General features: G+C 44.9%; 1 protein-coding gene across 14 annotated transcripts in view; it reads right to left on the minus strand.

Moving 5' to 3' along the window:
* Positions 1-24,206, minus strand: part of PLEKHA7 (pleckstrin homology domain containing A7) — a 229,650-nt gene that overhangs the window by 99,045 nt on the left and 106,399 nt on the right. The window contains exon 1 of one of the 14 annotated variants that reach the window (XM_025266711.3): positions 592-797. The exons of the other annotated variants lie outside the window; for them this stretch is intronic. The gene's annotated coding sequence lies outside the window, so the exon portion shown is untranslated. Of the gene's footprint in view, positions 1-591; positions 798-24,206 lie in introns of those variants that run through there. 14 annotated transcript variants of the gene reach the window in all.

Consider the following 24,206-nt stretch of genomic DNA (forward strand, 5'->3'; position numbering starts at 1 on the left):
TTCTTTACCGTTTGAGCCACCAGGGAAGCCCTCATGGCTCAGAAAGCGCAGCCTAAGACAAAACAGCGTCCCCAGCAGGCTGTCTGAGCCAGGGACACACACTCCACAGAAATTTCAAAACTGCACAGAAACATTTTCTACCTTAAAGAATGTCCAGTTTTATGCTTCTACTTAATGCTCTTCAATAAGTCAGACTTCTCAAGTATAAAACGAGAAGGCTAGACCAGGTGATGGTTTAGAGATCCTCCAGCTGTAACATCTTAAGACGCTGAGGCTCATCTCAGACTATTGCTGGAGCCAGACTGAAATGTAACAACACTGCACATAATTGAAAACACAAAGGAAGGAGGCAGAACAGCTGTCCTCCCCAGTCTCACTTGCCAACAGAATATCTTTCGTAATGACAGCACGGAGGTGTAGTTAATGATACTTTGTCCTGTTTATTCCCAATTAAACTGGATTTTTTTTTCTTAACTGCAGGTGCTCCCAACCACTCCATCGAAAACTCCCTTTCTCTCACTCATGACTTGACTTTCACAAATCAGAATACATCAAGGTAAAGTGAATCCTAGAAACCAGTACAGAACTAACCTGCTCCTGGGCTGTCGTTCTCCATGGGAAAGGCAGCAGACACACTTGCTCTCTGCTGGGGCTCCATGCTGTGTCTTCCCAGCGTTCCCAGTTCAAGTCAGACTGGGAGGGAGGCTCGCAGCCCGCCGGCTCTATTTCAATTTTGGTTCTGGAGCCGCTGCCTCCCAAGGTGTTACAAATCTAGCAGCCACTGGCTCCTACTCATTCATTCTCCTCCCTACCCCCCTCCCCCCCACCATCCCCAGCCTCCACACACACACAATCTGCAATCTGGCAGCGATGCAGGAACACACTTCCAGCTGTGAGTCACCGCCCCACTGTGGCCAAGCAGAGCACTAGCTGGGGTAAACAATGAGGCAGGCAATCTGTGTCTCCAGGCCCCAGTTCTGTTCTTGGAGACCATGGGGTTGGCTGCCGCTCTGGTAAGAGGACATAAGAAATACCTCCGCTTGTGAGCCCTGGAGTCAGAATGAATTGCTCACTCAGTTCTGCTCTGCCATACTGGGGCTGAAATCAGCCTCGAAGCAGAGAGCCTTTGGTGGAGAAATGAGGGATCCTTCATCACTCTCTCTCACGATCATGGTCGGGAAGAGCCTGAGCAGTTACCAACCATCATACTCACTCCCAGTGGTAACAATCTGTGATTCTTCCATCACTGCTTGGGATGGCTACGGTCTTCTCTGCATCAATTTAACCATGTTGCTCTCACTCCCAGAGCAGGCTTGGAGAGGAGAAGGGCCAGGCAAACAAAGGCATCAAGGTGCCTCTCTCCCCATGGCCTGAGAGCAACACTGCGGCTCTCCACTGCCTCTAGGTGGGTCACAAGTTATGATGCAGTTGAAATATGAGCTCCACAGGGCAAGACTTCTGTCTTCACAGCTATGTTCCAATGCCTACATGGTGCCTGGCACACAGTAGGTGCTCAATAAATATTTGCTGGCTGAAGAAAAATGCAAGGGGTTTTGTTCCGAGTCTACTTGGGATGACAGTTTTACTAAAACCTGTATCCATGAGAATCATGTTTTCCCTTTTAAAAATTTCTATATCCTTCATAACTCCCACCACTGCCTGTAGGGAGTATTCTATAAATCTTTAAATGCAGAGATAAATCACTGTGAAACTAAGGAATCTCGAGCGTTAGGGCCCCTCACTTTCACCAGCCCCTTCCCAGGCCTTAGATAGTGGCCTACCAACGTGTGTATGTGCTTTCTACAACTGTATGCATTCTTAAATGAGACCTCCCGAATTTTATAAACATCAAGCTCCACAAAACAGATCTGCCGCCATAGAATGAAAAAATGAAAGACTCACAAGCCCTCCTGATGCATTATCCTAACAAGGATATTTGAACTGACAAATCCTGTTTTAATCACAAAGGAGACATGCTCTCAACTACCAATATATCCTAATTGATCACAAGTCAACTGCTTGTTAAAGCTGGAGTAGGATTAAAAACACAAACTCTATCCATCCAACATTTATTTAGCCCTACTATGTGTTCAGCAGAGTCGGACATGACTGAGCGACTTCACTTTCACTTTCATGCATGGGAGAAGGAAATGAAAACCCACTCCAGTGTTCTTGCCTGGAGAATCCCAGAGCAGGGGAGCCTGGTGGGCTGCCGTCTGTGGGGTCACACAGAGTCAAACACAACTGAAGCGACTTAGGAGCAGCAGCAGCATGTGTTCAGCAGTGAGAGTTTCAGGATAAGACAGTGAGTAGAACATAATTATCCCCACTGAACAGGAGCTTACAGTTCAAAAGAATAAACTGATATGGTCATAAATAGATACAATGATAATATTAACCATAAAAAATATAAATATGTATAACTACAGATCAGAGTGAGTACCGCAATGTAAAGTACAGCAAAGCACACCTAATTGCCAAGTGTCAATCTGCTGGGTATAACAACTCTAAAAGGTGAATCATTCTATCCCCATTTTTCAAAAGTGAATATTGAGGCCCAAGGAGGTCAAGTGCCAACCCCAAGGTCATATAGCCAGTAAATGACAAAGTCAGATTTCAAGCCCATATCGCCTGATTCCAAAGTATGGGCTTGTTCTTAGTGGTTACACTTCAGTCTATGGCCAGTTGCGTCACAGAATCTCCAAAATGTCTGGGGAGACACACTGTCAGTAGCGGCACAAGAACCACTCTGAGCACCAGCAGAGGCTGGCCAACCTCCAAAGCCCACGCTCCTGAGAGCTTACTCACCAGGTAGATAGCCATAACCCTTGTTCACTCACCAGGCAACATACAGGCAAGGATCAGTGACAGCTAGCTGGGAGCTGGATGAGGCCACATGAGCGGCTCCCACCTGGAGTCCTGCCTCCAAACTCCCTCATCCTTGCTGCCAGATGGATCATGCTGGAACACGGCTCTCATTCCATTACCTCCTGGCACACACCCTCTCCGTGGCTCATCCACTAAAGCCTTCTCTACTTCCCTAGACCCTTGGCTCCTACCAAATTTAACGGTTCACCAGTCCCCAAGTCACCCCATCTTGCCCACCCCTGGGCTTTGGCTCCTGTAGTCTTCCTCCTCAATGAGTTCTGCCCAACCTTCAAGGCCCTTTCTCTTCCCAGTGGTCCTTCCTGATCACTCCAGATCACTCAGCCTTCTTCCCTCCTTGTACTCTCAGCACTGAAGTTTTACACTCGTTATATAGCAATTATACTTCCCCAAAACTCTTTTCATTTTACCTTACAAAAATTAAGTACAGTCGTCCCTTGGCATTTGTCAGGGGTTAGACCCTCCCCAATACCAAAATCCACAGATGGTCATGTCCTATAAAAGGGCATAGTACGGTAAGCCCTCCTTATCTGCGGGTTCTGCATTCTTGGATACAGAGGGTCAACTGTATTCCAAGCCACAGACAAGTATAAACTAGAAAGCAGGAGACCCCTTTCTTGCCTTGAATTCAGTGTCAGTGTCAATCTCAGAGGCAACAACTTTGCCACTTTCTTATGCGTTCTTTTTGTTTTTTGCCTTTATGAAATTCTCACGCATTTAAAAATATATATACACGTCATTTTAAAAAGAAATTACATAAATGGAATAAAACTGTACATATATTTCTATAACTTGCTTTTTTGTGCTATGTATCTTCTATTCCTTCATATCTACATGCAAGGATGAACATAAGCAGCCCTCTCCACACACAGCTCCACTAGGATCCCCTACCAGACCAACGATATAGAGAGATGACCCAGGAGCCCACCCCAACATGTATGAGAGGGCTCAGATTGCTTACCCGCAAACCAATCTGTTCCCCCAAATTCATTTTAGTTAAACCACACAGACCCTGATGCTGGGAAAGAGAGAAAGGAGGAGAGGGGGACAACAGAGGACGGGATGGTTGAATGGAAACCGACTCAATAGACATGAATTTGAGCAAGCTTCAGGAGATGGTGAAGGACAGGGAAACCTGGCATGCTGCAGTCCATGGGGTTGCAAAGAGTCGGACACCACTGAGCGACTGAACAACAGATATTTTAAATTGAGCCCAAGTTTAACAACAGGAAATTTTCATATAAATACTCAGCCCATCCTGGTAAATCAAAATCTACGACAGCACAAGGAGCCCATGAGAGGTGGGATGGCCTCTAGCTCACTGCACTCCCCACCACTCCCTACTGCTTCCGGATGCTGAGGGTGTACACTTAGTGCTATTTGTCATCACACCTGCCTTTCTCCTTTCCCACAGGAGAGAAGTTTCTTCGTGCCTGTATCTCAACCAGAACTAGGGAGACAAAGATAAACCAAGTGAACAGAGTAAAACAAATTAGACAGCATACATACAGTCAGCTTTTCCATTATCCACTAAGCCTCTACAGACATTTGAGTTTGCAACCCCAATCTGATTCTAGAGAAATCAGATTCTAGGGAAGCTCTTCCTCTTAGGAAGGAGGTCTGTTGTAAAGAATAAAGATTTCTTGCATAAGAACTAAAAGAAGATGGCAAAAATAAGCCAGAAAATTTCCCTCTCACAAAAAAAGAGAAAAATCTTCCCAACAATAACAGCAAGTAGTCATGCCCTTAGCCTTCTCTGACTGGTCTCCTGAAAAGGTGAACCCCATGACAGTCAGCAGACTTCTTGCATAGCGTGAAAAATCCAGAGAGGCACTGCCAACAGTCTGTCCCTAAAGAACTCAAAAGAGAGGTGCCAGAGACTGCAGCCCCCTATGGATATTGACAGGGGTCACTGATGGCAGAAGGGGGATCCTGAAACAGAAAACCATCTGAGCATGTGCCCCTGGAATGAGACCACAGACCTCGTTCTGTGAAACCTGAAAAATGCCATGTTTCCATACGTGAACTGTGAACTTCCAGATGTTCAAGCTGGTTTTAGAAAAGGCAGAGGAACCAGAGATCAAATTGCCAACATCCGCTGGATTGTCGAAAAAGCAAAAGAGTTCCAGAAAAACATCTATTTCTGCTTTATTGACTATGCCAAAGCCTTCTCTTGAGAAACCTATATGCAGGTCAGGAAGCAACAGTTAGAACTAGACATGGAACAACAGACTGGTTCCAAATAGGAAAAGGAGTACGTCAAGGCTGTATATTGTCACCCTGCTTATTTAACTTCTATGCAGAGTACATCATGAGAAACGCTGGGCTGGAAGAAGCACAAGCTGGAATCAAGATTGCTGGGAGAAATATCAATAACCTCAGATATACAGATGACACCACCTTTATGGCAGAAAGTGAAGAGGAACTAAAAAGCCTCTTGATGAAAGTGAAAGAGGAGAGTGGAAAAGTTGGCTTAAAGCTCAACGTTCAGAAAAATAAGATCATGGCATCTGGTCTTATCACTGCATGGCAAATAGATGGGGAAATAGTGGAAACAGTATCAGACTTTATTTATTTGGGCCCCAAAATCACTGTTGATGGTGACTGCAGCCATGAAATTAAAAGACGCTTACTCCTTGGAAGGAAAGTTATGACCAACCTAGATAGCATATTCAAAAGCAGAGACATTACTTTGCCAGCAAAGGTCCATCTAGTCAAGGCTATGGTTTTTCCAGTGGTCATGTATGGATGTGAGAGTTGGACTGTGAAGAAAGCTGAGTGCCGAAGAATTGATGCTTTTGAACTGTGGTGTTGGAGAAGACCCTTGAGAGTCCCTTGGACCGCAAGGAGATCCAATCAGTCCATTCTGAAGGAGATCAGTCCTAGGTGTTCATTGGAAGGACTGATGCTAAAGCTAAAACTCCAATACTTTGGCCACCTCATGCAAAGAGTTGACTCAGTGGAAAAGACTCTGATGCTGGGAGGGACTGGGGGCAGGAGGAGAAGGGGATGCCAGAGGATGAGATGGCTGGATGGCATCACCGACTCGATGCACATGAGTTTGAGTGAACTGTGGGAGTTGGTGATGGACAGGGAGGCCTGGTGTGCTGCAATTCATGGGGTTGCAAAGAGGAGGACACGACTGAGCTACTGAACTGATGGTGTTTCAAGCCTAGGCCCTGAAGTCCAGGCCTCACAGCCATCTGTATCACAGACAAGGAAACTGCTCCAGAAAGCAACTTTGAAACATTGCCACCATCTTTTAAAAGTAACTGCTTGGGACTTCCCTGGTGGTCCAGTGGCTAAGACTCCATGCTTTCAATGCAGAGGTCACAGGTTCAACCCCTGGTTGAGGAACTAAGATCCCACAAGCCATGTGACAAGGTGAGAAGAAATTGCTTCTGGGTTGGGCTGAGGAAAGAAATAGGTAAGGGAAATTAAGAGATACAAACTTCCACTTGCAAAATGAATGAGTCATGGGAATGAAATGTACAGCATGGGGAACGCAGTCAATAAGTAACTAATTCCTTTATATGGTGACATACTCAAATCATACTTATCCTGGTGATCATTTTGAGATAGAAAAAAACCAGTACTTTGTGTAAGAGGAACAAGCATAGCACTGTAGGTCAGTTATACTTCAAAAACAAACAAAATCTAAAACAAACCCACAGAAAAATAGATCAGATTTGTGGTTACCAGAGGTGAGGGTGGGGGTGGTAAAGGTAGGGGCTGGGTGAGATGAGGGAGGGGGAATTGGAGGAAAGTACTATAAACTTCCAGTTATAAGGCAAGTAAGTACTAAAGATATAATGTGTTGTTTTTGTTGTTCAGTTGCCAAGTCGCGTCCGACTCTTCGTGGCTGCGCATGCCAGGCCTCCCGTTTCTCACTGTCTCCCAGAGAATCGGTAATGCCATCCCACCATCTCATCTTCTGTCGCCCTCTTCTCCTTCTGCCTTCAGTCTTTCCCAACATCAGGGTCTTTTCCAAGGAGTCAGCTATTAGTATCAGGTGGCTAAAGTATTGGAATTTCAGCTTCAGCATCATTTCTTCCAAAGAGTAGTCACAGTTGATTTCCTTTAAGGTTGACTAGTTTGATCTCCTTGCTTTCCAAGGGATTCTCGGGAGTCTTCTCCAGCACCACAGTTCGAAAGCATCATTCTTCGGCACTCTGCCTTCTTTATTGTCCAGGTCCATATCCGTACGTGACTACTGGAAAGACCATAGCCTTGACTATACACACCTCTGTCACCTAAGTGATGTCTCCGCTTTTTAACACACTGTCTAGGTTTGTCATCGCTTTCCTGCCAAGAAGCAATCGTCTTCTGATTTCATGGCTACAGTCACCATCCGCAGTGATTTTAGAGCCCAACTTGATAAATATAATTAGCACTGCCATATGTTATATATGAAACTTGTTAAGAGTAAATCCTAACAGTTGTAATTTTTTTTTCTGTTTCTCTAATTTGTATCTAGACAAGATGACGGATGTTCACTAAACTTACTGGGATAATCATTTCATGGTGAATGTAAGTCAAGTCATTATGCTGCACACCTTAAAGTTAGAGAGTGCTATACGTCAATTATATCTCAATACAACTGGAATATAAATAAAAATAATTGCTTCTGAGAGGCACACTCAGGGGGAATCTTTTTAAAAATATTTATTAATATATTTGGGTGCATCGAGTCTTACTTGCAGCACGAAGGATCTTCTACTTAATTGCCCCGAGCAATGTGGGATCTTAGTTCCCTGACCAAGGATCAAAACCGTGTTCCCTCATTGGAAAGTGGATTCTTAACCACAGGACCACTGGGGAAGTCCCAGGAGGAATCTTAAAAGGCGCACAATTACTAGATGATCAGACCTGAATGATACTGCATTATTGGCTCCCAATAATAATATGTGACGTAAGTATATTCTTTCTTTCATGTAATAAATATTTAAGAGCTAACTAAATGCCAGCCCTGTAGGATCTTACACTTCGTGAGTAATCAAGAAGAGGGAGGGGATGTGTCATAGCTTAGACTCCATATCATGTCAAAGGTGAACAAAAGGACAGAGTTTTTCCGATTTTCAGATTCATAAATGATAATCTGTTTGAATCAAGAGCTGTGAATTCTCAGGTTAGTAAGCCAACTTGAGACCTTTTATCATCAACAGGAAGCCTTGCTTTCCAGAAACGACTGTATTAAGAATTTCAAAGCTGAAAATGACATACAGCTCACCTCATCCAATCTTTGTTTCACAGATGAGGAAACTGAGGTCAGAGAAGGTTAGAGAATTGCTTAAGGTCATAGTTATCATTAACCAGAACATACCACTAGGTTCCTGAAAACAAGGATTATGGGGGGAAAAAAATCATCATCACATTGTTTTAAAATTATTTCCTGCCTTTTAAAAAAATCCATCTTTCAGTGACTAATTACTACTAAAAAACATGAAAAATATATTTTAGAGAGCTGGGAATCCTCATGTCCAGTCAAAAAAAGCTTACATAGAAATCCACTGCCACTGCTCTGGATTCAGAGAAATGTTAGTTACTCAGTCGTGTCTGACCCTTTGTGATCCCATGGACTATAGCCTTCCAGGCTCATCTGTCCATGGGATTATCCAGACAAGAATACTGGAGTGGGTTGCCATTCCAAGGGACATATAAAATACATGTTGGGGAGATGGTCATGTGAAGACAGACGGCAAGATTGAAGTGATGCATCGACAAATCAAGGAATGCCAAGAATTGCCAGCAACCCCCAGAAGCAGAGAGAGACGCATGGAATGGAGTCCCCCACAGAGCCTCCAAAGGAACCAAGGCTGCAAACTCTGATTTCAGACTCCAGACCTCCAGAACTATAAGAGAATAACTTTCTGTTGTTTTAAGCCACCAGGTATATATTAACTTGTTATGGCAGCTCTAGGAAATAATACAAAATGTGTATTAGTTTACTGGTGTTGATTTACCACAAACCCAATTACTGTGGAAAAGCTGTCCCAAAACCACTAGGACCTTCAGTTCAGTTCAGTTGCTCAGTCGTGTCCTCCTCTTTGCGACCCCATGAATCGCAGCAAGCCAGGCCTCCCTGTCCATCACCAACTCCTGGAGTTCACTGAGACTCACGTCCATCGAGTCGGTGATGCCATCCAGCCATCTCATCCTCTGTCATCCCCTTCTCCTCCTGCCCCCAATCCCTCCCAGCATCAGGGTCTTTTCCATGAGGGTCTCTTCGCATGAGGTGGCCAAAGTATTGGAGTTTCAGCTTTAGCATCAGTCATTCCAATGAACACCCAGGACTGATCTCCTTTAGAAAGGACTGGTTGGATCTCCTTGCAGTCCAAGGGACTCTCAAGAGTCTTCCCCAACACCACAGTTCAAAAGCATCAATTCTTCGGCACTCAGCTTTCTTCACAGTCCAACTCTCACATCCATACATGACCACTGGAAAAACCATAGCCTTGACTAGACGGACCTTTGCTGGCAAAGTAATATCTCTGCTTTTGAATATGCTATCTAGGTTGGTCATAACTTTCCTTCCAAGGAGTAAGTGTCTTTTAATTTCATGGCTGCAGTCACCACCTGCAGTGATTCTGGAGCCCAAAAATATAGTCTGACATTGTTTCCACTGTTTGCCCATCTATTTCCCATGAAGTGATGGGACCAGATGCCATGATCTTCATTTTCTGAATGTTGAGCTTTAAGCCAACTTTTCCACTCTCCTCTTTCACTTTCATCAAGAGGCTTTCCATAAGGGTGGTGTCATCCACATATCTTAGGTTACTGATATTTCTCCTGGCAATCTTGATTCCAGCTTGTGCTTCTTCCAGCCCAGCGTTTTTCATGATGTACTCTGCATAGAAGTTAAACAAGCAGGGTGACAATATACAGCCTTGACATACTCCTTTTCCTATTTGGAACCAGTCTGTTGTTCCATGTCTAGTTCTAACTGTTGCTTCCTGAGCTGCATATAGGTTTCTCAAGAAGCAGGTCAGGTGGTCTGGTATTCCCATCTCTTGAAGAATTTTCCACAGTCTATTGTGATCCACACAGTCAAAGGCTTTGGCATAGTCAATAAAGCAGAAATAGATGTTTTTCTGGAACTCTCTTGCCTTTTTGATGATCCAACAGATGTTGGCAATTTGATCTCTGGTTCCTCTGCCTTTTCTAAAACCAGCTTGAACATCTCTAAGTTCATGGTTCACGTATTGCTGAAGCCTGGCTTGGAGAATTTTGAGCATCACTTTACTAGCGTGTGAGATGAGTGCAATTGTGCGGTACTTTGAGCATTCTTTGGCATTGCCTTTCTTTGGGATTGGAATGAAAACTGACGTTTTCCAGTCCTGTGGCCACTGCTGGGTTTTCCAAATTTGCTGACATATTGAGTGCAGCACTTTCACAGCATCATCTTTCAGGATTTGAAATAGCTTAACTGGAATTCCATCATCTCCACTAGCTTTGTTCATAGTGATGCTTTCTAAGGCCCACTTGACTTCACATTCCAGGATGTCTGGCTCTAGGTGAGTGATCACACCATCATGATTATCTTGGGTCTCACTTAATAGTGGTGCGGCTGCTGCTAATTCACTTCAATCGTGTCCGACTCTGTGCGACCCCATAGACGGTAGCCCACCAGTCTCCATCGTCCCTGGGATTCTCCAAGCAAGAACACTGGAGTGGGTTGCCATTTCCTTCTCCAATGCATGAGAGTGAAAAGTGAAAGTGAAGCTGCTCAGTCATATCTGACCCTCAGCGACCCCATGGACTGCAGCCTTCCAGGCTCCCCCGTCCATAGGATTCTCCAGGCAAGAGTACTGGAGTGGGGTGTCATATCCTTCTCTGACAAGGGAGGTTTTAAAAAAAACAGTTCTGTTTTGAACTGATCCAAATATTGTGTTCACTTCTGGTAACCACACCTACAGGCCAGAGTGGAAAGCTGGAGCATATCCAGGAGAGAGAAGCCAGGGCTGTGAACAGTCAAAGCCACTGAAGGAACTGGAGTTTTAAGGCCTAGGAAGACTCAGGGCCCACAACCGTTTTCATCACCTCTGAAAGGCTATCATGAGAAAGAGTGATTTGATTTGTCCCCCGAGTTCCAAGATGGAGTCACTGGGAGGCAGATTTTTCAAGGAATCGCACGTCCACAACATTACAGCATGGCCTTGGAGTACCAGACTGGCTGGCTGCCTCCTGTTGGTGGGCGTTTTCAAGCCCAGGCCAGAAAACCATTTGGCAATATATTGGTAAGGAAAGGACACAAACCCCAGGCCTGCAATCTGCCAAGATGACCTTATGCTCCTCTCTAGCTCTATGAATCTATTAATTCATGAAACACACCATTTAGCAATTATGTGAGTCAAGAGATTTCTGAAATACATGGGTAGGATGATGAGATCCTGAGCATGAAGAGAGATTTTGGTGGGAATACAAAGCAACAAGGCCTCGCACAGAACTGTGGCTGAGAACCTATGCCAACCTCCCAGGAACCTGGCCGCAGGAGAGGTGTTCACAGCCCTGTAGTGAAGGCTGGCTTAGGTTCCTTAGCCCCTTCTCACAGGAAGCTTACACTAAGATTGACAATACCTCTGTCAAGCCTTTTCTTTTACACAGCTTTCACAGTTCAATGCAGCCAGGATCTATTAACAAACCACTAAGGAAACGGCAACCCACTCCAGTATTCATGCCTGGAAAATCCCATGGACCGAGGAGCCTGGTGGGCTACAATCCATGGGGTCGCAAAGAGTCGGACACGACTGAGCGACCTCTGTGTGTGGGGGGGGGGGGGGGGCTATATTCAAAGTAACTGTCACCTCTCTCTGAACACCTGCCATGATGAGTAACTGCCTGAGATGCTTGCATATATTACCTCTAACAGTCACTTCAACATTGCAAGGTATTATCATCTTAGGAAACAGGTTACAAGCAGTTAATTCATTTGTCCAAGACCACATATTTCAGGATTTAGGATTTCCACTGGAATCCAGGTCCAGAAGCCAAACTCTTTTCCTACATCATGATGTCTTCTCTGCACCCTACGTCAGGCATTTAATTTGTTCAAGGTAAACAACAATACCAGGCAAAGGGGAAGGCAGGCAGGTGGCTTTCCCTCTCTGGGCCTCAGTCCTCTTGTCCATAAAATGGGAAAAGGTTGGAGATGATGAGCACAAGGAGCCCTTCCATCCCTTGACACCTGGTGCTACTCGGCTAGATTCCTTTACCCCATGTCACCTTCCACACTAGTGAGGCTGAGAAAGCGGTGACAGGAAAGGTGGTAACGCTGGTACTCACAGCCAAGCGGACACGGCTAGCAAAGTCATTCTGCCTGCTGCCGGGAGGTCAGGGCAGTGAGGGAAGGAGGAAACCAAGAACAGGGACACATGTGTGAGCTCACGCACAGGTGTGCAGTCTAGAATGGCCCGCATAAGTCCTGACATTTAGCACTTCACTCCAGAAACCAGGGCTGTCCTCTAACGTACGAGCCCAGAGATCTGAAGGCTCCCTCTACCAGGGCCCTGCGATGTCCAGGAGGATTTAAAGTGCAGGGTCTCTGTTTGGAAGTTGTCTGTAGGGTGTGAGAGGTAAAGTAGTCCAGCCACATTCCATGGGGAGGAACCTCCTGCAGCTGCTCTGCCCAGCGCAGCCTCCGCAGTGCCGTCCTGAATCAGGTTAGGGCGCCAGTCCATCCAGCTGCTTCCTCACAGGCCTGCTCAGGACCTCCTAAGGCCGCCTATTTCCCAACGGTCCCTCTGGGGTCTTCCTGCAATGGTATTGACATAGCCAAGGGACTCCAGAGCGCTAATCACACAGGGCGACTGGCCCAGCATCCCTCCATGACCCAGGAAAAGGGGACCATCCCACCCTCAGTGCTGAGATGTGGGTGGGGCAGGGGGAAGGATTTCAGAAATCTGGTCAGGGAGGGGCTCTCGCTGCCTGTCTCACTTCTAGATGAGGGCAAAATGGGATGACTTCGGAAAGCCCCCACCCAAACCCATTTCCTTCTCGGTTTCCTAGTGATGCCATTCAGGAAGGGAACCTCAGGTCAAGAGCCCAGCAGGAAGAAGGCACGTAACCCACAGGACCCAGAGTACCCAGACCTTCCAGTAAGCAAAACATGAAGCCCAGACAGAATATCCTGACAGGGCTTTCTGGTTCTAGTCTAGTTTTTATTTTCTTGGGGCGGGGTGGTGGGCAGCATTGGGTGGGCAGGGAGGCAGGGCAAAGCAGGCCTCAAGAAGGGAGGAGTCAGGGCGAGACATCAAAGTCAGTGCAAGAGTATGGGTTTGGAGCCAGAATTGGATTCCATTTCCCATCCCACACTGCAGTGTAGGTTCTGTGAAAGCCCTTCTAAATGATGACTGGCATCAAGGTGGTAAATAGGGCAGATGGTCTTACCAAGGTCCCCTCTCCCTAAAGAAAACTCACTAGCTCCCCATATCCCTAAATAGAGAGCCCACCATGCTGAAATGTCAGATTTCTGCAGATAGCCCAAAATGTGTGTGCAGGGGTCAGAGGGCTGTGGATAAAGAATCACACAAGGTGAGACAGAGATCTGTAACAGTTACTGCAGTAGGTACATCATATTCCAGGCACTCTGCAGGCACTATCTCATGCCTTATTACAATCCTAAAAGTTAGGTATTATTATGTCCATTTACAGATATGGAAACTGAGGATGAGAAAAATTAAGGGGTTTGTGCAAGATTACACAGCCAAGTAGGGGCAGAGGTAGGATTCAAACCTAGGTCCTTTGACTCCAACTCTGGAGACATGGATGACAGGAGGGTCCAACTGTCTGAAATGGACTCTGGAGTCAAAGGATGTATTACTCTCCATGAAAACATCATGGCCAAACTGGCTCCTTATATTTCCAAGGAAAGAAGAAAACTTTGGTACAGGGTAACCTTGTACAATCACTGCCTTTTCGTGGCAAAGGGGCTTGTGTAACTCAATGAAGCTATGAGCCATGCCGTACAGGGCCAGCCACCCAAGACAAACGGGTCATAGCAGAGAGTTCTGACAAAATGTGATCCACTGGAGAAGGGAATGGCAAACCACCCCAGTATATTCACTGTGAGAACTCATGAACATATAAAAGGCCAGTACTTTGGTCATCTGATACGAACAGATGATTCATTGGAAAAGTCCCTGATGCTGAGAAAGATTGAGCGCAGGAGAAGAGGGTGTCAGAGGATGAGATGGCTGGATGGCATCACTGATGCAATGAACATGAACTTGGGCAAACTCCAGGAGACGGTGAGGGACAGGGAGGCCTGGCATGTTTCAGTCCAAGGGGTGGCAAAGAGTCAAACACGAGTGGGTGACTGAACAACAACAAGGGCTTACTAGAAGCCATTCTTACCAGCATCTTCACACTGAAAATAAAGTCCACCTCCCAGTCTGAAGTCCCAACCCTCCTAGCATGGGTACTGGCTAAAGGCTAGAGCCTAGAACTTATCTCTAACCTGGAATGACTCCTGCCTTTGAAGAAGGTAATGTAAAGGAAATGGGAATGCAAAACCTCTTAGACCCCTCACTATCCACCTCTCCAAGACCCCCACTTTGGAGACAGCTGCACATCACAGGTGGCACAGTGGTAAAGAATCTGCCTGCCAGTGAAGCAGATGCAGAAGACCTGGGTTCCATCCCTGGGTTGGGACGATCTCCTGGGGGAGGAAATGGCAATCCACTCCAGTATTCTTGCCTGTGAAATTCCATGAATAGAGGGCTACAGTCCATAGGGTTGCAGAGAGTCGGACACAACTGAGTGATTGGGCATGCATGCACACGTCACTGACTCTGAATCACACATTTAAACTGTGTTTTTCCAGATTCAGACTCAATTCCCCAACATCAAGCTATGTTGGCAGAGAGAGACACAGACAGCAGAGAGAGAGCTCAGTGAATCATTTTCTCTGCTAGTGATGGTATCTGATGCATGTTAAATGCCTCCCTGCAATTCCTCAAGTGTCTATTAATCAGTGAACCAAGAACACAGAAGGCGCCAAGGAAAAATCTGCCACTGAAGGGAAAAAAGCAAATTGTGAAAAGCCTCCTTACTAATGCACAAAGACTTCTAAACCCAAGGAGAGGCAGGGATAATAACAGCCCTGTCACTGAGACACTTAGTCCAACTGGTCACAAAGAAAGACATCAAAGAGCCCAAGGGGCAAATCCAGCCTCATCTGGATGCTGGTTGGTCAAGGGGAGAATCCACGAAACTGATAAAAAGACAAACTTGCAAGTGCTCTTGTTGAGCTTCAGTTTCCTCTCCCCTGTAGGCCCTGAGATACTACATGTCCTCCCCAACACACATGATCAAACAGGGTACACGATGGTCCCCAAAGTTCTGCCATCCACCAGCCTCCCCCGCTCCTGCCCCGTGCTAAATATCCTCGCTAGAAAGCTCCTTCGCTGCCATGTGTATGTTTCCTGAAGCAGTATTTCCAGTGTCCACTCTCTTCTGCCCTGGATCCCTAGGTCCAAGTGCCTGCACTTCTACCAAGAAGTCAATCAAACATAAAATCAACATAGTCCACAAAGGGACTCTTCCCACCCTATTTCTTCTCTTTTATTCCCCATGTTGGTGAAACTACCATTTCACAGTTCCTAACCAAGGGCATCTGGAAAAATTACAGTGACATTTTTGTTGCCCCAACCACCAGGAAGCATTTAGTGGGCAGGGGACCCAAGAGGCTTAACGACGCTATCCTGCACAATGAAAATTTCACAATGTCAACAGTAATATCATTTGTAAATGCTGGAATCATCCTACCACTTTCCCTCATCCCATTTCAGTCACAGACTCTCAACTCCACTTTCTGCTTCACCAGGCCAGCCCATCATCTTCATCCCCACGGCCACTTTCACTGGATGCCAGCAGTAACCTCCAAGGTCATTATCCAATCTCTGTACTTGCCCACCTACCCCCAGTTCACTTTCAACAGTCTCCACACAACTACCAGTAGTATTTCTAAACCTGTACATTGTCGTCACTCCTTGCCTTCAAATAATAACCCTCACCTTCTGGATAAACACCCATCATTATTCACTCCCTGGCTCATGGTTCCCTGCTCCCCAGTGATGCCTCTGTGTCATTGCATACACTGTGCCTTTTTTCTTGAAGGCTGTCTCCTCTCTGGCTAACTTATACCCATCCTTTAAGACTCAGTGCAAGGATCATCTCCACCTAGAAGCCTGACATCAGGCAGAATTAAGTACATTTTCAGCTTATTCTTTTTTTGTTGTTGTTGGTCGAACCACACAGCTTGCAGGATCTTAGTTCCCCAATCAGGGATTGAACCTGGGCCATGGCAGTGAAAGCACCGAGTCTCAACCAGTGGGCCGCCAGGGAACTCCCCTCCATCTTATTCTGATTATTGTTCTTGCCCTGCCTCTCTGTGGGCTCTGATTCTCCAGCATAGAGCCTAGTGTACAATATGAGCTTGATGAATTAGAGTTTACAGCTTATACAGCTGACAAAGCAACACCTCATGCAATGCAATGCCTGGAAAGGGAATTAGCATCATTGTTACAGTTTTATGGAAGAGGAACCCAAAGTTAACTTCTTGCCCAGCTTCACAGGGCTAGCAAAGAGGTGGAGCTAAAATGAACCAGGTTCTCTGAGGGCAAATTCTTTGCTCTTTGTCACAATACCACTCTACACGAAAGATTATGGAAGAGATACCCAGTTGGGGGCGGGTGGTGTCATAAGCCTGTCTTCTTCACACCTGCAGACCGAGGTCTGGAAAATCCATCCATATTACTCATCTGTACATCATTCTTCCCCGCTTCCCCTTCCCACACCCATACTACACAGTGCAGAAACCCCAAAGGCAGCGAAAGAGCCTGGTCTTACTGTCAGAAACAGCCACTCTACCTGCATGCTGACTGATGGCGCCCATGTGCAGTTAGCTGCAGAAGGGGGAGAACGGGTTTAAGTGGCAGCATTTAAAGTTGCCATGCATTAAGTGCAAGCCTCGTTCAATGGACTGCCCATGGAGAAGGTGTGTCAGGCAAGACTTCTGAGTGCCAGGAGTGGGGCAGGAGGGCTGGAACGGGGAGGAGGCCTCCCCAGCTGTCCTGCTGTGCCACGTGAAAGGTTTTACCTCCTAATTGCTTTCTGAGAGCTTTCACGAGCACCTCACATATGCCATTTTGCTTCAGGAGCACAAAGTAATTAGAAATTGGGTTTCAGACTTTACGACTCTAACCATGGCTACAAGCAGAGCTCATTCCTTCGCACGCGTGCATGCATGCAACACTGGCTCAAACTCAAATTTAAGGTGATTAAGGAATTGTGCAGTTTGGCTCTGTAGCCCTCTCAGGGGGCAGGGGAAATGATAAATGCACATTTCAGGGCTATGGATGGCAATCTCTACCCACTTCAGCAGTGTCATTCAGACGTCACCATGACAACCACCAAAAGGCTTCCTTCCTCTGTGGCAAAGACAATAGAAGTTTTAATTAAGGCCATTCTTTTTTTTCTTCTGACCAATGGACAAAAAACATCAACACACTGTTACCCAGAAATACCTGACCAAAAACACTTCCAGAACTCAAAATTCCTTCTGCTTTACACAGAATCACATAATCTCCATCCCCAAAGCTGTCTTCCTGTCCTCTCAGTTCAGTTCAGTCGCTCAGTCATGTCCGATTCTTTGCGATCCCATGGACCACAGCACACCAGGCCTCCCTGTCCATCACCAATTCCTGGAGTTTACCCAAACTCATGTCCATTGAGTCAGTGATGCCATCCAACCATCTTATCCTCTGTTGTCCCCTTCTCCTCCCGCATTCAATCTTTCCCAGCATCAGGGTCTTTTCAAATGAGTCAGTTCTTTGCATCCGGTGGCCAAAGTATTGGAGTTTCAGCTTCAGCGTCAGTCCTTCCAATGAACACCCTGGACTGATCTCCTTTAGGATAGACTGGTTGGATCTCCTTGCAATCCAAGGGACTCTCAAGAGTCTTCTCCAACACCACAGTTCAAAAGCATCAATTCTTCAATGCTCAGCTTTCTTTGTAGTCCAACTCTCACATCCATACATGACCACTGGAAAAACCATAGCCTTGACTAGACAGACTTTTGTTAGCAAAGGCATTACTTTGCCTGTCCTCTCAACAACTCATATTTTATAGATTTGGAATCTCATAAATTCTAGCTTGTCTAGATCTTTTATCAAACATTATAAAACTAGGTAAACATTCCAATTTGATTTTCTGACCATAATTGCAGAGAGGATTTTCATCACTTTTATTTCCGTCATAAAATTCAAAAGGTCTAGCCTATTTTCATGAAATACTTTCAGTAAACTCTGAAAAAACCCCAAGATTAGACAAGTGTCCAGTGGCCTCTGGACAGGAGCAGATCTAGATGTGAAAACTAGCTTGGTTCCCCTGGGTGACCTTGGGTTAGTTAGTTAAACTCTCTGAGGTTTAGTTTCCTCACCTGGAGGATGGAAGTAGCAATATCTACTCCAGAGCACTGTGAGAAGTAATGACGATGGTAACATGCCAGCACTCTGCTTAGTACACAGTGAGATATCAATAAATGGCAGCACGTGTTATTATTCTTCTGCCTTATGTTGCCCTATAAGAATTAATTAGGCCCTGTCCATTCTTCCTAGGAGACGTCTCTGGTGTGTCTTGGCTCCTCTCCCTTCTCACAGTCCTAAATCCAAGCTTCCATTGTGTCTCAGCTCTTCACTGACTCCCTTGCCTCTAGATTCTGCTCTCATTCACTGTCCTCATGGTCACCCATCCAGTATTCTTTGGTCTATGAACCTCTGATAGGATTCTCATGGAGAATAATATGGGTTTACTGAAAAATATGTTAAAAGGCCTAAATGAAAGGACAGCTAGAGAACCCCAATGTCATAAAGATGCTGCTTCTTCCCTAAATTAACCTATAAATTCAATGTGAAACCAATCGATATTTCATAGGTTTTTCATAGATCTTCACAAACTGATCTTAAAATCTAAGTGGAAGAGTAAAAGGACAAGATTGCTCTGCTGTGCTTAGTCGCTCAGTCATGTCCAACTCTTTGCGACGTCATGAACTGTAACCCGCCAGGCTCCTCTGTCCATGGGGATTCTCCAGGCAAGAATACTAGAGTGTGTTGCCATGCTCTTCTCCAGGGGATCTTCCCACCCAGGGATTGAACCCAGGTCTCCCACATTGCAGGTGGATTCTTTACCATCTGAGCCACCAGGGAAGCCCAAGGATACTGGAGTGGGTAGCCTATCCCTTCTTCAGGGGACCTTCCCAACCCAGGAATTGAACGGACGTCTCCTGCATTGCAGACAGATTCTTTACCAGCTGAGCTACAAGGGAAGCCCAAGGACAATGACCAAGTACACTTCATTATCATAGAAAGTTCTATTGGACAGCTTCCTCTAATCAATTTTTTGCTTCCATGGGTTTTTATTTTGGAGAAATGCATTCACTATAGACTAAAATTTAACACAAAAATAGGTAGGTGGGGGGAAAATATTTTAATAATACCAACAGGTGGCCTTCAGAGGTGGTTACTTTCACTGCCAACCCAGTCTAAGAATCAGGTGAGGGAAAGGAGAGGCAAAAGAAGTGTGTCTCAGGCACTGTGCTATGTATTTTCTGTATGATTGTCATTTAATACAGGCACACCTTGTTTCACTGAGCATCACAAATATTGTATCTTTCTACAAATCGAAGGTTTTGGCAACCCTGCATTGAACAAATCCATCGGTGCCATTTTTCCAACAGCATTATGTTTAAATTAAGATATATGACTTCCCTGGTGGCTCAGCCTGTAAAGAAATCTGCCCACAATACAGGAGACCTGGATTCGATCCCTGGGTCGGGAAGATCCCCTGGAGAAGGGAATGGCAACCCACTCCAGTATTCTTGCCTGAAGAATTCCAAGGACAAAGGAGCCTGGCGAGCTACAGTCCATGGGATTGTTAAAGGTGGATGCAACTGAGTGACTAACACACATGTACCTTTTTTAAGACATATTGCTATCACACGCTTAACAGACTACAGTATATAGTAAACACAGCTTTCATATGTACTAGGAAGCCAAAAAATTCACAAGATTCTCTTTATCATGATATTTGTTTTATTGCAGTGATCTGGAATTGAACCCATAATATCTCCAAGGTGTGCCTGGGTTCACCACGAGCATGGAGGGTAGTAGCATTATTTATATTAAAGATTAGGAAAACCTTAAGAAAGATAAATGACTTGCTCAAAAGTAAAGAGCTCTTGTAAGTGGTAGAGTGAGGACCCAAACTCAGAGAAACTGAGATTTCTCTTTCTACCATACTTGTGAGCTATTCCAGGCCTGCTCTTAAAGGTCCAAGTGTCAGAAGGAGAAGAGAGAGCCAGGGTACCAGGGGGTGCTCAGAAGAGTGCTGGCAGGCTCACTGATGTGAGGTGGGGGCCAGGAAGCTAGTAGACCTGCTCCCCCCACCCTTACTCATCACTTACCCCTTTTACCTGGAAGGCACCCGGACCCTACTTACAGACAGACACACGTGAACACAGTAAATGAGAAGGCCTCAGGGCCCAGAGCTCACCCCTTCTAGCTTGAAAAATACAGGCCATGCTCCAAGTTGCCTACTTAACGTGCAATGGGAAAAGAACTCTCCGTTTAAGCCTCTCATGGGTTGTAAATCCTCAGCTTTACTCTGATTTCTGGACAGCAAATTCTGCCCTCAAACATACAGTTGGATCTCAATACATTTTACTTCACTGATCCATAAATCCTATTAAAAAGCAAAACAAAACGTACGGTCTTACCTCAGGTAGAAGGATGGGGGCTATGGTGAATTTCCCTTCTGTGAAGGCCTTGTAACTTTCATGAGGTATTTTACTGGGTTCCAAGTAGACTATGAAATGCTGGCATCAGCAATGGAACAAATTACCTAAGGGCACAGACCCCACTACATTTCCTCCTTTTACTTATATTCAATTTGACCACCCATCACCACCACCCCTACCTCATGTTCCTGATCATCTTTCCCTTTCACAAGTTGTGCATAAAGCTGTATACAACATTGTGATCATTAACAACTTGGTGGTTCTTAGACACAAAGAGCAAATAAGAAAGGAGAGGATAAAAGGCAGGAGGCTCCGAGAAGTGACTGGATTCTTACACCAGCTCAATTCAGGGCACACACGTGTGTTACTTCTCACTTTTTTCCCCCCAAAAATGTCTTTTCTAGGATAAGATTCTATAAAATTCTCAAACTAGTTCAAGAGGCACAACATGTAGAAGTCATGATGTTCTTTTTGCACACCCAATGGAATACATAGTTTATGACATTCTTTACTTTTGGTTCCCTACTCATAAAAACAATACATACGCCTCAGAGAAAAACTGAAAAACCCAGAAAAGTAGACAGCTGAGAAAGCCACCTCTAGATCCACCAACCAGACAATCAACTGGGAATTAAATATTTAATTTTGAGCTAAATTAAATACATCCTAGTGAGGAAAAATTAATACAAGCCAAAAATGTAGGAGAACTGTATGGGATTTATCTACTATTTCCTAAATTCTACCATTAGTAATTCATTTCTTTGGGTAAGAATTGTCCTTCCCGGCTTTTCTTCTCACTCTTTTTGGTTTAGTAACAACTTAATGGGGCTTCCCTGGTGGCTCAGTGGTAAAAATTCTTCGTGCCAATGCAGGAGATGTGGATTCGATTCCTGGGTTGAGAAAATCCCCTGGAGAAGGAAATGACAAGTCCAGTATTCTCACCTGGGAAATCCCATGTGCAGGAGCCTGCTGCATTACAGTCCACAGGGTCGCAAGAGTCGGCCACAACTTAGTGACTGAACAACAACTCAGTTGTTCACCTGTCAAACAACTCAGCCATTTAAAGTGTACAATGAAAGAATTCTTTGGCAGTCCAGTGGCTAGGGTTCCACACTTCAACTGCAAGGGGCTCAGGTTTGATCCCTGGTCAGGGAACTAAGATCCTGCATGCCACATGGTGCAGCCAGAAAATTTTTAAAAATTTAAAAATTAAGTGTACAGTGAAATGCCTTTTAGTAGAGTCAGAGTAATGCAACCATAATCCAACTCAATTTTAGGACACTTATCCCCCTTAAAAAGAAATTGCATACCCTTTAGCCATCATCCCTCCCAGCCTAGGCAATCACTAATCTATTTTCTGCTGCTTCTTAGTCACTTCAGCTGTGTCCAACTCTCTGTGACCCTATGGATTGTACCCGGCCGGGCTCCTCTGTCCATGGAATACTCCAGGCAAGAGTACTGGAGTGGGTTGCCATGCCCTTCTCTAGGGGATCTTCCCAACCGAGGGATTGAACCTGGGTCTCCTGCATTACAAGCAGATTCTTTGCCACTGAGCCACCAGGGAAGGCTAATCTACTTTCTACCACTACAGAATTCCCTACTTTGGATATTTCATATAAATGGAATAATACAATATGTCATTTTTTGTGACTGGCTTCATTTTTCTTTTTATTGGCTGTGCTGCACAGCTTGCAAAATCTTAGTTCCCCAGTGATCTGAGTAGAAGGATGGAGTTCTAACCACTGGACCTCTAGGAAATTCCCTGATTTCTTTCACTTAACATAATGTTTTCAAGGTTTGTCCTTGTAGCAGATATCAATACTTCACCTTTTTTTACTGCCAAATAATATTCCACTGCATGGATATACCACATTTATTTCTCCCTTCATTGGTTGGTGGACATTTGGGTTATTTCCACTTTGGGAATGTTGTGAATAATGCTTCTATGAACATCTATGCCTGAGCCTTTATGCAGATATATGTTTTCATTTCTCTTGAGAATACACCTAAGAGTAGAATTCATGAGTCATAGGTGACGCTATGTTTAAACTTATGAGGACCTGCAAACTGGTTTTCAAAGTGGTTGCACATTCTTACCAGCACTGTATTAGTATTCCAATTTCTCCACATCCTTACCAACACTTAAAAATGAGATGTTCTAAGAGTAACAAATAAATAAGATCAGATATCAAAAAAAAAAATCTTTTTGCATACAGACATCCTATTGTGTATGAAGTAGCATCTCATCATGATTATGATTTGCATTTCCTTGCTGGCTAGTGATGTTGAACAGTTTTTCATGGGCTTACTGGCCATCTGTGGAGAAGGAAATGGCAACTCATTCCAGTATTCTTGCCTAGAAAATCCCATGGATGGAGGAGCCTGGCAGGCTGCAGTCCATAGAGTCACGAAGAGTCTGACATGACTGAGCAAGCTTTCACTTCACTGGCCACCTGTATATCTTCTTTGGCCCAGCTTTTATTTTAAACTGCAAGTATGTCTTCAGGGATACTGCCTGAATTCACAAGTACTTATTCACTGAATTATCTTGGGATTTCTTTGGAAGAAATGATACTAAAGCTGAAACTCCAGTACTTTGGCCACCTCATGAGAAGAGTTGACTCATTGGAAAAGACTCTGATGCTGGCAGGGATTGGGGGCAGGAGGAGAAGGGGACAATGGAGGATGAGATGGCTGGATGGCATCACTGACTCGATGGACATGAGTCTGGGTGAACTCCGGGAGTTGGTGATGGACAGGAAGGCCTGGCATGCTGCGATTCATGGGGTCGCAAAGAGTCGGACACGACTGAGCAACTGAACTGAACTGAACTGATCTTGGTTAAGTCACTTAATTTTTATTAACTTCAGGTTCCTTATCTGTAATATGGAGATAATACTATTAAATATGTAAAAGAGGATGTGAGAATTGAGAGAAGGCATATAAAGAACTTAACACACAGCTGGGTACTTAGTAAAAGGGCAGCTTGTTGTTTAGTCACTAAGTCGCATCTGACTCTGCAATCCCACAGACTGCAGCATACCAGGATTCCCTGTCTTTCACATCTCCTGGATTTTCTCAAACTCATGCTTATTGAATTGGTGATGCCATCTAACCATCTCACCCTCCCTTCTCTTCCTGCCCTTAATCTTTCCCAGCACTAGGGTTTTTTCTAATGAGTAGGCTCTTTGCATCAGGTGGCCAAAGCATTGGAGCTTCAGCTTCAGCATCAGTCCTTCCAGTGGATATTCAGGGTTGATTTCCTTTAGGATTGACTGGTTTTATCTTCTTGCTGTCCAAGGGACTCTCAAGTGACAGCTATTATTATTAACAACACATTCAATCATTAACACTTTATAATCCATTAATCCCAGAAAGGAAAATCTAAAAGCTGTGACAGATAAACTGGGGGCAGGGGATAAGAGTTCAAAAGAGGGAGTAAAAGGAAAAAGAAAAGTCACTAATGAACTGTCTTCAGAGTCTTGTTTTAGGAGTCACTGCCACATGTCAGCTTAGATCTCCCTCC

Source organism: Bubalus bubalis, chromosome 16, assembly GCF_019923935.1.
Source record: "Bubalus bubalis isolate 160015118507 breed Murrah chromosome 16, NDDB_SH_1, whole genome shotgun sequence".
NCBI classification, from domain to species: domain Eukaryota; kingdom Metazoa; phylum Chordata; class Mammalia; order Artiodactyla; family Bovidae; genus Bubalus; species Bubalus bubalis.